The following is a 16276-nucleotide window of genomic DNA, read 5'->3' as shown; positions in this document are numbered from 1 at the left end:
AACTTTCCTATTCCAGATATACTGTACAGCTATAAGGCAGTAGGCAGAGGAATGCCTTGGCACCTTTACATACCAGCAAGAGCACTGAAATTTTTTTAGAAGCCATTCAACAGAAAGGTTTCTTCTTTGGCCCAATTAACATTTTTGTATTTTTCCTATAACATAGCAAATCATCACAATTTGAATTGATTTCACTTTAAGCAAAGTCATTTTAAGACTTACTATGACACCATTCCCTCGAAATCATCCAAATTTAGGATGTGTGTGCTGTAATAATGGGTGTGATGTGTTTTCTTTGGATAAAATGGAAAGACCTCAGGTTGTATGCAGAGATTTTCTAGCATGTTAGCAGTTCTATAGGCACATTTGCACCCTACTCAGTGCATATTGCATAATTGGCTGCATTGTCTGTGTATGTATAGCCTTAGTGAGGCTTACCAGTAACAGCAATTATTCTTCTACACTACTGATAATAAGGAGGTCACCGCTTTTATTGTAGATGTATTCATTTCTCTTAATCTACTGACACATTTACATTAGGTTTTTCTACAATAGTGTTAGAGCAAGATCATTAGGAAAAACTTAAGTTACAACTTAGTTTAACGGTCCTATTGAAAATATAGGGAAGATTCAGATCAAGTTGCATGTCAAATGATAAGCATTTTTAAAGATGACACTTGGGAACACATTTTTTGTTGCGTTAGATCTTACGCTTGTTTTTTTTAAATTTTTGGGTGGTGATTTTTTTTGCTATCACATCCAGTTTTTACGATACAGGGTAACCTCTATTTTAGTCAAAAAACATACAAATTTTGCATACAATGAAAAAATATTGAAATAATAACTTGAATGTACTGTTTGTTTTTAATTTCTTTTGTTCATACAAGGGATTTATTGTTACTCACATTTTTTTTTACAGTAAAACATTTAAAAACTAATCGGGTAAGCGGTTAAGGTAAAAATTTACGCTTATAGCTTTTCCTGGAGTGTTCAGTGTTAGGACAATCCCGCCGGATCCTCCAGCAATAGTCAGCCATCATATGTACATCCCATCTACCCTGATACCGTCCTTCCATGAGCTTCAAATCTTGGTGGAATCATTCACCTTCCTCATCACTGACTGCACCAAAGTTTTCCGAAAGTTAGAAAGATGGCTATGAAGAAAATGCACCTTGATGCTCATATTGCAACCAAGCATTTTGTAGCTCTCCAAGTTTCTGGACAATTTCTGTGTAATTATTTGCTCGTGTGTTTCCAAAAAAGGCCTTGACAATGGCTTTGAATGATAACCATACATTCTTTTCGATGTCTGACATTATCTTGAAGAAATGTTCATCTTTGATGAGCTGCTGAATCTGTGGACCATCAAACACACCGGCCTTTATTTTTTCAAATGACAGGCTAGGAAATGCTAAAACTGGAAACAGTCTCCTTCAGTTGGTAAAGCTTTAACGAACTGCTTCATCAGACCCAGTTTCATGTGCAGAGGCGGGAATATAATATTCTTTCTATCAACAAGTGGCTCATGTAGAATGTTTGGATCACCTGGTTTTAGGGCAGATATTGGAGGCCAATTCCTTTCCACCCAATGCCTCTCACGAGCTCTGCTGGCGCACATGCACAGATAACAGGGTTACTTGGTGTATCCGCGTTGCTGACCAAGAAGTAAGCATACCATTTTAAGGTCAACACAGATGACCCAATTGTGTTGGTAATATTGCCACAACCTAATGACTGTCTTTATGTCTGCATATTCTTCACAAAGAGAAACTGAATGGTCAATTAGGACAGACCCAAATATATTGCCATTGTGAAGAAGGACACACTTTAAGATCCGCTTTGAGCTATCGATGAATAGTCGCTATTCACTTGAGTTATAGATTGGAATTACCAATTCTTCCATTAAACCAGGTATGTTATAGCAATACACAAAGCCAGTGTCAGTTCTAAAGTACTGTAGGAAAAATGAAATTTCTCTGGTTCGAATGTACAATACCTTTGTTCCTTTTTCAAGTAAGTTTTTCTGAGAGTTCTGAAGCCTTCTTCGATAGTCCCAAATCACTTAACTCATGCTGATCAAAGTCCTCCTCAATTTCAAACTCTTCATCATTGTTATCACCTAGTTCATCACCATAATCATGTTCTTCAAGAGAAGATAGTGTAACGAAAACCGGCACTGGGAATTCATCTGAATGAGCCACTGGGCGTGTAGCCAATGGTAGACTAGGATACTCTATGTTACATTTATTTTTCTTATTATATCCTGAAGTTTTCCTTATACAAAAGTAACAGTTACTGAAATGATCTCCTGGCTCTCGCCAAACCTTAGGTATACCAAAAAGCATCTTATCACGTGTTCCCTTTGTCCACATTCGTAAACACTCGACACACTGTTTGCATACCTTATGAGCGGCCCAAGACTTTTCTTGATCACCAAGTTTAACTTTGAAATATGCCAAATAGGCTTGCTCTACAAATGTGCTCATGTTCGCCCTTTGAATGGGAATGCTAAAACTGCCACAGATATACCAAAGTGAATCAGGGTTGTTTAGGCACTTACGAGGAGAAACATCAGAGCCAGACATGATCTGAAAGAAAGGAAATACGTGTGTAAGTAGAAAAATACATTTTGCTCTTTCACCAAGTAGAGCAGCGCACAACCTAGAGCCTATACAAATCCACGCTACAGTAATCGCATTAATATAAGCGGTGGAAAAAAACTTAACGTGATAGAAGAAAACTAACTGCACTTTCAGAATCAGCATACATATTTTACATAAATTAAAAATTGACGTAAAAAAAAAATGTGTTCAAAATTGTTTCCCAGTGTAATCAATAAAATGATTTTTACATATTGACTCCCTGCAAAAGTCAAACTTGGCTCCACCTACACTCATTTTTAATTTCTTTACATTCATCAGTATAGACACCGATATCAATAAAGGACTAGAGCAGGGGTCCTCAAACTACGGCCCGCGGGACGAATACGGCCCGCTGAAGTTGTCCATCTGGCCCGCCGGCTGCTGAGGCTGCTTCTCCTGCCTGAGTTCTGGCTGCCTGCCATCTGCACTCCAGGGAACCCGGTCATGTGACACCACTTTTGCCGGGGTAACGCTGGAGCTATCGGGCTGAAGCCATCAGGCAGAGAAGGTATGAGCAGAGACTCACTGCTGCCTTCATTTCTCACTGCACTGGTTCTCACTGCAGCACAGGGGGGCGGTAGACAACAGCAACAATGAGGGGTAAGGTGCTAAAGAGTCGGACAGAGTGGACTTCAAATGAAGTGAAAATGAGAGAGGATGGGGTAGAAAGGACTCTGTATGTACAGTTAGGTGAGAGAAGGAGACCCACACCACCCCCAACTTTGTTGCCAGGTCTAGGGGTATGTGTAAAGTGCAGGCCTCCATAGCAGAGAGCAGCAGCAGAGTCAGAGGAGGAAAGCCAAGTTTCAGTGAGAGCAAGAAAGTTGAGAGACTTAGAAAGGAGAAGGTTGTGTATGGAGGATAATTTGTTGCCAACATAAGAATGTTCCCGTTTTTTTTCAAACTATAGTACGGCCCCCCGACAGTCTGAGGGACCGTGAACCGGCCCCCTGTTTAAAAAGTTTGAGGACCCCTGGACTAGAGCGTATTGTGGTCAAATCAACTACAGAATATATGCTCATATTTCAGCTACCTGTAGTTTTGCTGACTGTTTTTTAAGTTTTAGCTATCTGTGTTTCTGCATTTTTTCCTTCACGTCTGAAATGCCAAGATTTGTGACAGTTTCAAACAATAAACAGCTGCCATCATTAGGACTTTTTGTGTTAATTGTGAGCACCTGCAAAGTAGGCACATATTTATTTTAATGCAGAAACAAAACTTTAAAAAGCCTTTATCTGCCAGTAATCCACTAGGTGGGATTTAATGTGCCCACAATTATAGAAAATCATAAATTACCTAATTCATTCTTCCATAATGTGATGAATAATTTTACAAATTATTCTCAGTCGAAAATACAGTGCGGTTTAAATGATTGCTTCCACCCTTTCCCTAGATTACATCACTATGACTCATTGAATGGACAGCACCTACTTCATCAATGATCTGATTCTTAAACATATATTCTGTAGTCATGTTCATGATAAAGCCCTGGTAACCCGACCTAAATTCCCTAATTTGTAAAAAATGTGAAGTAAATTAAAAATAAAGCTGTTGTCCCAAGCACTCAAAATGATGTCAGCTGTAACATGTAGATCAGAGTGGGACAGGTATAATGATTGTATGCTGTGGGCTAAAGTTTTGTTTAGTCACAGGGGTGGTTTGGGCATAGCTTCTATTATGTGTGATGCACTGCTGTTCATTGCACTTCACACATTATGCAATATGCAAGGACATCAGGCATTGCAAAGGCAATATTTGATGTCCCCACTTATGCATTGCACAGCAGTGTGTTTTGCTGCTAAACGCATTTCTGTCCATGTAATAAATGTGGCCAGCATTGTATTGGGTGGTTGTGCATTGATATGTGTTACAGTATAATGCATTTTTTTTTTACTGTCGTATAATGCAAGAAATTCTCTCCAGTTACCAGCTCAGATACAGAGACAAAGAACAAATAATAAAACTACTGAAAAGTAACTAACATTATACCAGATAACATGGATTTCGGTGGTTTAGAACATTACACATATAATATATTCCATTCTGTATCCACCCAGTCTCCTGTGAGAGAACAGAAGGTGGTAATGTCACTAGGGATTGTGCGTCAGGGTTCCCATGCACAGTAAAATCTTACAATTGGAAACACACAGCAGAGATGTTTTCAGAGGTATCCTCTGCTGCATCACTAAGAAATGTTTAAGACCAATTTTGTACAGATGACTCAGTGCATGTTTGTAATTCACCCACTCATCCCTGTGGTTTTGTCCTTGATACTTTTGTTATTTCCCCGACATGTTTCAGTGGGGGTGGTTTCCATTTACACTGGTTGCCAAGGTGCTTTTATTCCATTTTATTCAGACCATTTGTTGGTGTTTAGGTTTATCGCAATGAAAAATGACAAATGATCAAAACACTGAACTGCAGGTTATTTAGTCATTGTTTGGTCTCTGCCTCAACAACTCTTCAGCTTGTGTATTCTTTACCTTATTTTTACATTCTGCTTCATCTAACATTAGCTTAAACTGTTCCGAGCGGTTTGTGCAGATACATCCTTTAGTTTGATGAAATATGAAGTAAAATGGATATGTGAGAGGAGGAACCACCTCTGTATCAACTCACATAGACCCTTGTGATATCTGAAGGCCAAACACAGCCTCCTCCACTCATAAAGAAACCTCTAGAAAGGGAAGGATAGGTTCACCATGATTATACTGATTGCTAGCTTACATTAATGTGCTGCTCTAATCATGCTGCTTACAAGCAAATACACATAAAAATGAATAACATTGACATTTGCAAAACAATAAAAATGTAAATTCTATGGCCTGTTGAGAAAGTGGATGGAGACTATTTGTAGGGGCAATGCATTGAGCAACCCATAGAAAAAAAAAGATCCCAGTTTATCAAATAAAGATTTCTGGGAGTTCTGTACTTGATTCAGTATGTTTTTTTACACAATCCTTCCCAATTTGGGTAGTGGGTGTTTGTTCCTTTTTGCCCATACTGCGTTCTATCTGCTCCAGTACACATTTTATTAGAATGATACAAAAGTGTTTTGTTATTTGGTCAAATCTGCAATTCAAATACATCTCAACTGAAAGGCCTATTCATTTTATGAAGAAAATTCCAGGTTGTCTTAGAGCTTCTTTTATAATATACTACAAGGTAGCGGTTAAATGTGACAAATTGTACAGGTTTGTACTCCCACATGGTGCACCACATGTATCTGTTATAATGAGGTTGAGGAGGAGGGTCTTTGTTATAGTGGCAGCAACAGAATGTAATTGAATATTGCAACATTGCAAGACTTCTATTTGCATGGCAGTTAAATATTATATGAATCTAAGGCTTAGATTGGCCAAACACCAGCCAAAACACTTTTTTTTTTTAACTTTTGGATATAGCAGCGTCTCAAAAAGAAGCCATCAGTCAGTTCTTATTTAAAGTCTGTGACCCCAAGATTTTGTGTGATATATTAAATGTAAGTTATGCTTCCATTGAGAAACTTTGGAGTTGGAATATGGGATGAAACAGCATTACAAGGCACCAAGACAACCAATTTGCTAACTAATAGCAATAGATTTTAGGAAATTATTTCCAGGTTTACTGGATCACATAGGTTCTCCATGATAGTCTATCTTCTTCAGTATTGGGAAGCTTATAAATAAATCAGGCCAAATGTCTATTCACATCCGGGAAAAGGTTCAGGATTACCTGGACCAGTAGGAAGGGGATTAAATAATGCTGGCCATTAAACTGAGGACATCTAGTGGCAGAAAAATAGTGAAAAAGAAATCTCCAGACAAACCATAAGTAATGCAGCAAAATTTGTTTTTATTATTTCATCTTTTAATTGGCTATTCATTGTTAAAGGATATAAAACGACAGTTTAATATTAATTTCCCATAATTACTAATACAGGCAAAATCAAGTGAGCCAATCAGACTCAACTAAATTGCATTGCTTGTGTTTTTGAAGGTTTAAAGGAAGGTAGTGCACAAGAGTAACCTCAATGCTGCTTAACTGCCTAGGAGATGTAGCTGCATAGCAACAAGTGTGGAAAATGGTATCAGGCTACATAGGGTCTGATTTAGTAAAGCTTTCCAATGTTGGAGAGAATACACTTAGTGAAGTTGGGTGATCCAGCAAGCCTGGAATGCATTTGGTCCAGTATTCAAAACATTTGCTAGCAAATAACAAATGACTTTGAAAAATTCTATTCCACGTTTGCAGGATCACTCAGCTTCACTAATGAAAGTGTATCCTCTCCAGCCTTAAAGAGCTTTAATAAATCAGGTCCATAGTGTGCAGGTGGTATGTAGATCACAAGACCACATAAACAGAATTTCAAATATCTGAGCAGGTATAACAGTTTGCATAGGCATTGCAGTTGTGCATTATTCAGCATTGTTTGGCTAGAAATCCAGTGTCTAATGTAAACAGAAGAATGCTCCATTCTTTATGACATGACTTCACTAAACTTTAGTCTTGCAAAATTGTAATTCTATGGGTACCCAGATCACAGACAACACAATAAAATCTTGTCCTAAAATGTTGGTAAATGTTAGTAAATGTTAGTAAAACAAATTAAAAAGTTTTTACAGAGGTGCCCTAACACAGCTACTATCACCTTCAGCATGTTTTCTTAATGAAATATGCAGAGAAACCACAGGATGTCACTGTTTTCACTGCATTCATTATCAAACTACTTGATCCTGCTGACATGGAAGTTAGTAGGATCAAATATTTCTAGTATAGCTCTTCACAAAATATCATATTGACACATGCCATGGTGGGCATATTTTAAAGCAGTGATTGTGACATTCACCAAACATTTACAAGTCACAATTCTTAAGATTAAAAAAAACATGCACAAGGAACATTCATTACATTCATTTCCATAATAAAGCCCAAGATTTAATCAGTCAGCAGCTTAATGTTTGAGTAGTCAAGACTTGTGAAAAGTAAGTGAACCTGTTGTCACTGAGTAAGAAATCTAAAGGTGACAGATATAAATCACACACGTGAATGTAGCCCTGTATTTATTATGTTAAATCTAAATGTTTACTGACATTCAGGGCACCATGGTAAATGGTGAATGTGGCAAAAATGTGCTGGTCATGGAAGAGCTGTAATAGGTATGGGTAAAAAGCACCCAGACCTACTCAGTGTATAGATAGCACACATATGTCTCAGTACTTATACCCATAGCCCACCTGTACATAGCATGCCAGCACCCGCTATACACAGGTTACCTGTACCCTTTGTACACTTCTTACCTACATCCCTTTGTAAACAGTTCACCTATGCAGCTCATCGAATCCTTGCATACAGCTCACCATAACCCCTATAACCAGCTTGGCTGCATCTTGGTTCCCAGCTCACTTGCACCCCATGCCCTGTTTCACCTTTCTAAACAAGGAAGCTATTCCATTGCACAGTCTTTACCTTTTGTTACCCTGATACTGCCAGTATGCAATCACAACCAAGGGCATTGCTAGGACTGTGAAGGACTGCAAGCACTACAAGGAAAGTGGCAGTAGGTTGGCAAGGCTAGATTAAACCAACAGTGGGAGCCTTTATATATATATATATATATATATATATTATATTTATATATATATATATATATATATATATATATATTGGATTTCTAGAAATGTAATTATTGCGTGGCAAGTGAAAATCATACCAGACAAAGGCTGCCTTTTGAAAAGTTTACCTCTTCCATTACTTATGTTCCTACACACAATATAGACAGAGATCTATCACTTCATCTGATCCTACCTGAAAGAAAATACTTTTATTTAAAAAATGTTAGACACTACTTAGCAACTGAGACAATAAACACTTTGTAAAAGAGAGTGCAATATACAACAAAGCATGCAATGTATAAAGTAAGGGATGTACAGTACAGTACAGAATGAGGGGATGTATGAGGAAATATACATCACAATGTGCAGAATAGCAGTGTGGTATAGGAAAGGGGGTGTGGAATGAGAAAGTGTGGAATAGAAAAAGCACAGGACAGAGTGCAGAATGAAGTTGTGTGGAATAGGGAATGTACAAATCAAGGGGCAGAAAGAATTAGGCAATATGAAATAAAGAACACATAGCAGTTTGCAGTATAAGGGGTGTGAAATAGGGAACATTTAGCTCAGCTTACAGAATGTTACACTACCCAAGAAAGTAGGCAAAAAATATTTGGGAGAGATGGTTCAAATATAGGCAGCATTTACAAACCTTGTAAGCATGTGTATAATTCATCTTTAATATACAATTGTGTATCTAATGTTGGTCACCTGTATTCAATAAATTGGCCTTTACCTCCACCCTCTTTACTCCATTGAGTGCAATCCTTTGCTCCCTATCATTTCCATTTTTCTCATTAGTCAGGAAGCCTATGTAGGAAGTATACCAGGTGGCAAGGTTATAGGCACCAGACTTTTTGGGATAGAAGGCACCAGGAACAGAAGGGGATTAGAAGGCAAATTAGCTGGGATAGCAAGGCTGATGACATTTGATGCTGGCAGAAACAAAAGCTGGTTGGAAGAGAGAATGATCTACCCCTCTTATGTCATTGTATTTTTCCTTAATTTGCAACCCCTATTTTATTTACAGTGCTGTATAATATGTTATATAATATAATAATATAATATATTATTAAAAAAAAGAAGCCAGTGGTTGCATTAAGGGAGCCACCAATGCAACATAGTTTAAAAACTAAAAATTAGTGAATGTAGTGGCATACCCTGCTTTTTAATAGGCATGGTTCCAGGGCATATCATTATTTTAGTGTATTACATACTGAAGATATAAGTTTTATCAGAAGATATGCTAATTTGCAACTATTGGCTTTTTATTCTACGGTTCTTCTGCTTTCAAAAAATGTACTGTGGTATCTGCTCACAATCAACATCACTAATATTTAAATGTTTAAAATTAATATTATTTGGCAAATGTCTTCAATCCTGGACCAGATCCATTTCAGGTTTGCTTGATCACTCTCTCATGATAGTCTATCTTTTTCAGTCTTGCATGCTTTAATAAATCAGGCCTATTTTGTTTACTTTTACTTTCACTAAGGGGAAGTATTACTCCTATGTTTTTAGCCCACAATATAGGTGTTTAATTGCTATGTCTGGAAAGTAAGCAAATAGAGTGTGGCTACAATTTGATGGTCTGACTTGGCAAATCTCGGTGATATGCAGAGCATGTAATCATTATTATGGACTTTTTGATTACCATACATAGAGCAGACACACTTCTCTTTACCAATAATTTATATGGAATCTGCGTAAAAAGGTCAGGTGTATTGATGTAAGGTGAACCACGTGAAAACATTCAAGGTAGAGAGTTAGTTTGAGGTACTGGGTTCTTCCCTAGTTGTATCGATTAGAAACAAGGATGACTTCATTTTCCACTACTTTCACTAGACTATATAGAGCAAGGAGTTAACGACTATATGGATCAATTCCAAACATTCGACAATAGCACATCACACACTGACATCATGAAGTTAATATAACAGAAATAACAATATTGGCTGACAATGTATTGAACAAATTCTCTGCTTGGAAGACTCTTCTAAAGGTCACAAGATAGAAAGATAACATGCATCTCAAATATTTGATGGTGTTCCTGTTAAAGTCTACATATCTATACCTTTTGTTTAATGAGTGACACAATGGTCATGATTTATTAAAGCTCTCCAAGGCTTGAGAGGATACTTTTTCATCAGTGAACCTGGGTGATCCAGCAAACCTGGGATGGATCTGGTCCAGGATTGAAAACATTTGCTAACAAAAATAGCATTACTTTTAGGAAATCAATTCCAGCTTTGCTGAGTCACCCAGCTTCACTGATGAAAGTGAATTGTAAATCGGGCCCAAAAAGTGTGGCTTACATTAAGAATCCACCACATAGGTGGTTTCCTATACATAAAACTCCACCCTTTACATTAGATTACATTAGACCCCCCCCTTTCAAATCTGGATCCCCTCCGACTTCCCTCTTCACATCCAGGTCCTCATACTGGTAACAGTTAGTAGACAGTTGTGACCCCATAATAGGGAATGCCTTGAACAAAGAACTTCATGGTGGAATAACATAGTATTATTTTATAACCTCTGCAGATTTATTAATACTTAAAACAACATTTCAAATGGCATGCTAACCTTTATGTATGAATTTACAAAAAGGATTTAGATCTTTGACAGCTCTTTTGAATGATAATTTGTCATTGTAATTCCATTTTACCTACATTATCTACTGCAATATATCCAGACATTTTTTTAACCCTGCAAGTACTGAGAACTGAGCATGTTTTGATATGTACTAGTATCATCAATTTGAAAACAAAATGCTTTTCAGCTGAGATTGACTTAACTCTCTATTATAGAAAGCAATTAATTCAATTTAATGATTGAAAGAAATTAATTTAATTTAATGAAAGTGGTGCACCATGGACAATAAGGCTGACATTGAAAGAGTTAAGTTATTCTGGATGTACAGACAAAAACAGAAGCGCTTCTATCTGTTTTGCTGCAGATTCATATGCATCCTATTGGAAGCGAGCGTTGCAGTGAAATCAGAGCAACCAGTTTTAGTATAGAAGGGGAGTCTGTGCAAGACTGTGCAAGAATGAAGGGAAGGTTGGAGTTCAGCTTTAAAGCTTTTAATAACACATTATCCTGTCTTGCTTCATCTAATATTAGAACTCCATCAAATACATATATACAATTTCAATTAAAAAGTTCATTTCAGGCAACTCGATAAACCAACCTTGCATAACTTGGTATTTCAAGTAAATTATGTGGCAATTTACATTTCATATATACTGTAGGTATTTTCTGAATGTGTGTATTTTATCAGATAGAAATGTTACCCAGTATGAATCAAATCTGCAAGGCTTTCTGCAAGGCTCTAATACAATTTAAATTGCAATATTTTTACCCCATGTGCTGTTGTTTATTGTAGCATGACATACCATTGATTGTTAGGGCAAACTCCATGTAATATTCTAAGGATCTTATTTTGTTGACAAACACAAAATCTGCAGTACTTGAAAATCATTTTCTTACTAATTGTATTGTACTTTTACTTTCCAGGTACTTTGCTTTGTTACCATTGACAGAAGACTTATTTGTTTTGTCAGCTTGTATAGTATACAGTAGACAGTTTGTACACAGGAAATTTTATGTTGCTTTCAAGCCTAAAAATATGATCATGATTATTAAATCTTCTGCAAGGAATGTATCAGAAAACAAAATGCAAGTACAGATAGGCGGTTATCGTCAATATTCCTTACCTAATAACGTGTTTTGCCAGAAGTTCTGAATATGTTTTTACGCTGAAGTAATCATTTTATGTTTATAACTTTTATACAAACTAGTTTGCAATCTGCAGTTGCAGTGATTTTGCATAATAAAAGAAAATGTTGCTACCATACAATATGGCAATGTCTGGTCTCTTTTTTTTCTGTCTGAATAGCTCATTGCTTTGAGCAGACTTCAAATGTTACATATCATTCATATGGGGCTATAAGTCTGTAATAATCAAATTTCAAGCTGACACTCTCTAGGTTTCATCTACTCCTAAAGTATGTAGACAAGGCATCTCATAAAATATGGTCAGAGACAACAATTAGGTTTGGATTGTCTTGATAGCTGGCCAATCCTTGGTAAATTTGTCACGTGATCCAGCAAACCTGAAATTAGATCTGGTCCACGATTAAAAATATTTGCTATCAAATAGCAAATTACCTTTTGGAAATCCATTCCAGGTTTACTGAGTCACCCAGCTTCACTGATGAAAGTGTATCCTCCCCAGCCTTGGAGTGCTTTAATAAATCTGTCCCATAGCGTTTAGTGACAGTGCACCTTTGTTCTGTATATTCTAATTTATAAAACAACATTTAAAATGGTAAAAATGAATCAATAAAAACATATACTGTATAAAAAAATAGAAAAACAACAAAAGTATTCAAATGTATTCATGATTCAATCTCATAATACAGAACAATAATGATGATTACAATTTCAAATGTCTTGGAAAAGCATGTCCAGATTAATATCAAACAGGCCCAACTTGGGCACTAGACAATAAACTTCCGTCAGAAATATATCATATCATTTTAAATCGTGTTGCATACCTATGTCGATACCCGACGCGTTTCGCCCGGCTTAGGTTTCTTCAGGGGTCCTGCTACGTTTAGCGAGGTTGGACACACTCAACAGTATCTAGGTTCACATTAAATACATAATATCAGTGTTAAGGTAACAATATAATAATAAAACACTAACATTCATAGTATGGTAACAATAAAGGAGAGTATAATGATAGTTTTTTGAAACATTATTGGTGTTACGATTTTTTCTGTGGAAATACATACTAATAAATGAAAGTTAAACATGAGCGTTCAGTATCTACTATGGTACACATGATAATTCTAAAATCAAGACTTACGTATTCCTTGTAGATAAACCGCATATGTTGTGATAGCGTATAAGGGGGAACACTGTCCCCACAGGTTAACGATGAAGGAAAAGCCTCCAATGTGGAGGGAAAGGTTATGTGGTAACCACCCAAAGGGAGAACCTATGGTAAGGTAAGTAATTGTAATGAATATAAAATGTCATACCTAGGAAAAAAAGGGATAGTAGCAAACTTCTGTTAAACAAGTAATTTGTTTAGAATAATTCTATAACACTGGGTTTATTGGAAAGTAAATATCTATGAGTGTATATATAGAATGATGTATACTGTATATAACCCCAAACCATTGTGGTTTTACTTAGAATGGAAAAGTGACAACTCTCATATTTTAATGACAGGCCTATTTTAAGAACACATAGAATTGTTATGGGAAACCATAAGTTTTTTTTCCACCTTCACACTTTTTGGAACAATGAATCACATTTACTCTGAATCTATGTTATCAGAAAAAAGGGTTATCCAAGAGAGGCGTCCGATTAAGACAAAAGCAATAAAATACTCAAAATGCTAATGTGAACACAGTGCTGGCAATGAGGTGTCAAGCAGGAACATTGACTTCAGTGCTGGCACACTACAAAGGGAGTGCACACACTTTGCCTATGCTAGTCATCATTTTTTTCAGAAATGTCTCAAAGCCTCATAATAAAGTCCTGGTATGATGCCTGCCAAAAACTCCTAAGTTTTGAATTTAAAAGAGAATTACATTATAGAGCTTCCTTAATTGTGCTGGTAAAACCATTTATCTCAAAAGTGTTTTTCTCAGCTAAATGAAGTGAAATATTTCCTGTATGCACTTGCAAATAGCTAAAAAAAAGCAGACAAAAAGCATTTACAGTTATCATAGTAATTCTCAGTTTAAGGAAGAAAAACTCCCCCTATTCTCTGGATCTACAGTGAAGGATTAAAATTTATATATATTTATATACTAAGGGTGGTGGAGCCTAGGTCTCATGAAAATGAGTAAAGAAAAGGTATATGTAATAAACAATGTGTGTAAATGTATCACAGTATAGCTGTCTTTATCCACAGAAATATTGCACTCATCATATCAGCATGAACAATGCACCTGTCACATTGACATGTATTTCAGCAATGGTGTATATCTCCTAGCATTCTACTTTCAGAATTAGACTATATTTAAAGATAGCTCAATAGCCACTCAATAAATAAAAATAAATGAGAGTTACTTTTGTTGAACCTTTAATGAAATTACTAGTTGTCTTGCTGTGCCTATCTTTAAAACATTGAACAGACCAACAACAAGCATACTGTAAATGAAGGTCAAAAAGATATTGGAAATTGTCAGTGACATAAACCATTAGCACAATGTGTAAAGTTTGGTGCCACATCCACAACTTTTTCCAAAAAACCATTCATATAGTTCAAAGGACTTGAACAGCACCTCCTAATAAAGCACATCTCAAAAAAACAACACACTTTATTTAATCGGTACAAAAAGGTATATACTCTTCATAACAAATGTATGAAATATACATCCAAACTCATTTAGTATTCAACACGTTTCACAATATATGCTTCCTCGGGGCTGTATGTGAAGAGCCATTCTCTGCTAAGGCTATTTTCAGACTAGTAGTAAAAACCTTGGTGCTTACCACTCCCAGGTGCCCATAGCTGTGGAGTCCCCTTCCCTTTAGGCAAAAACCAGACCCCAGACTGCCCTCAATGGTGGCAAGAGCAACTACTGAGTAGAGGACACCCCTGGACATTGAGCTTTAAAAAAGCATGAGACAACACTGCGGCCTCCTGCTACCTTTCAAATAAAGTATAATGAACATTGGGTACCATGGCAATTTTTTTGCTAGAATTTTGGAGCAGTAAAACACTTGCAAAAATCGCTAGTCTGCACATAGCCTAACTGCTGGAATTTTTTTACCTTTTGCTCCTGCTGCTTCAAGGATTACAATGATGGCAGCTACAGGGCTATATTTACCTAAACTATATCATATAAACAGTCGCTGGCTTGTCCTCCCATCTCCCATTTTTTTTAGAACAGAATGGTGCTGTGTGTACAGCGCTGATTTGTTAAATTGTCACTAGATATGATCACAAAATTGTTTCCAGAAACAATCCCCTGACACCCATCAGACGTCTGTACATGGCCTAACATATAGCGTTTGCTGATAAGGAAATAACAAAATGATTACATCATCACTGTGCTCTGTTTCTCTTTCTTTAATCACAAGCTGAGAAAAAATATTGACCAAACAGAATTGTCCTAACAGCAGAAGAATAAGGTCAGGGACCTGGCTATGCTATGGGGCAGGAATGAATAAACCTCAAGAACTGACTGAACAGGGTTACAAATGTTTTGTAAGTTAAATAGTTCACATGATGAGTGTAATAGTAGTTAGTTTATCTACTCCTTAGTCATATTTCCTGTTCGGATTGTGGGAAAACTAAAATAATTTACTGGTAACAGATTTTACAATGATTCCCTTTCTATAATATAGATACTGTAATAAATGTTTAGTTATAAACGACTAAGATCAGTGTTTTCTGGAAGTGAAAGTGTTACATGGTGGAAAGGCAATGTTTGTGGTTTTATGGAATGCCCAATACCATGTGCAGGAGTTTAAACTTTATTACAAATATTTATACCACGCAATGCAGATTTTTGTTTAACCTCCCTAGTGGTTCAACTCCCCCGGTGACTCATCGGATGCAGAAGCAGGAAGAAGAAAGAAGACGGAGATTGCGGCGCTGGACGGCACGGGACCCCGGCGGATCAGGTAAGCGCTCTATTTACGCTCTATTTAACCTTCTATAGGTGTTCCAACCCGGAGTGTGACTCGGGGTTACCACTTTTAGCAACTTTTTTCTACCCCAAGTCACACTCAGGGTTACCGCTAGGGAGATTATTATTCTAGAGCAGTGTGTCTCAACCCATTTAACATGGGGGGTACCCATAAAATAACTTTCAGGTCCTAAGGAACCCCTACTATAATTACTATATACACAGCCCACAGTATATTATTGTGGTGCCTATTGGGCAGAAGGACTCTTAACCTCCTAGGTGGTTCATTTCTGTCTGGATTTATATGTCTAAAAGGGGTACATTGTCTTTCATGAAAATGTATTTTACTTTGTAGGTCTGTAATTCTTAGGCATACCTCACT

At 36.8% G+C, this 16276-nt stretch overlaps 1 long non-coding RNA gene across 1 annotated transcript in view; it reads left to right on the top strand.

The window, feature by feature from the left end:
• The first annotated feature begins 15791 nt into the window (after positions 1–15791).
• LOC140331981 (uncharacterized) overlaps positions 15792–16276 on the top strand; it is a 39191-nt gene continuing 38706 nt past the window's right edge. Inside the window, exon 1 of the long non-coding RNA XR_011921001.1 lies at positions 15792–15889. This is a non-coding gene — a long non-coding RNA (uncharacterized lncRNA). The remainder of the gene's footprint in view (positions 15890–16276) is intronic.

The sequence above is a fragment of the Pyxicephalus adspersus genome, chromosome 5 (assembly GCF_032062135.1).
Source record: "Pyxicephalus adspersus chromosome 5, UCB_Pads_2.0, whole genome shotgun sequence".
Taxonomy (NCBI): Eukaryota; Metazoa; Chordata; class Amphibia; order Anura; family Pyxicephalidae; genus Pyxicephalus; species Pyxicephalus adspersus.
The sequence above is the reverse complement of the archived record's forward strand: the minus strand, read 5'-3'. Positions and strand labels throughout refer to the sequence as shown.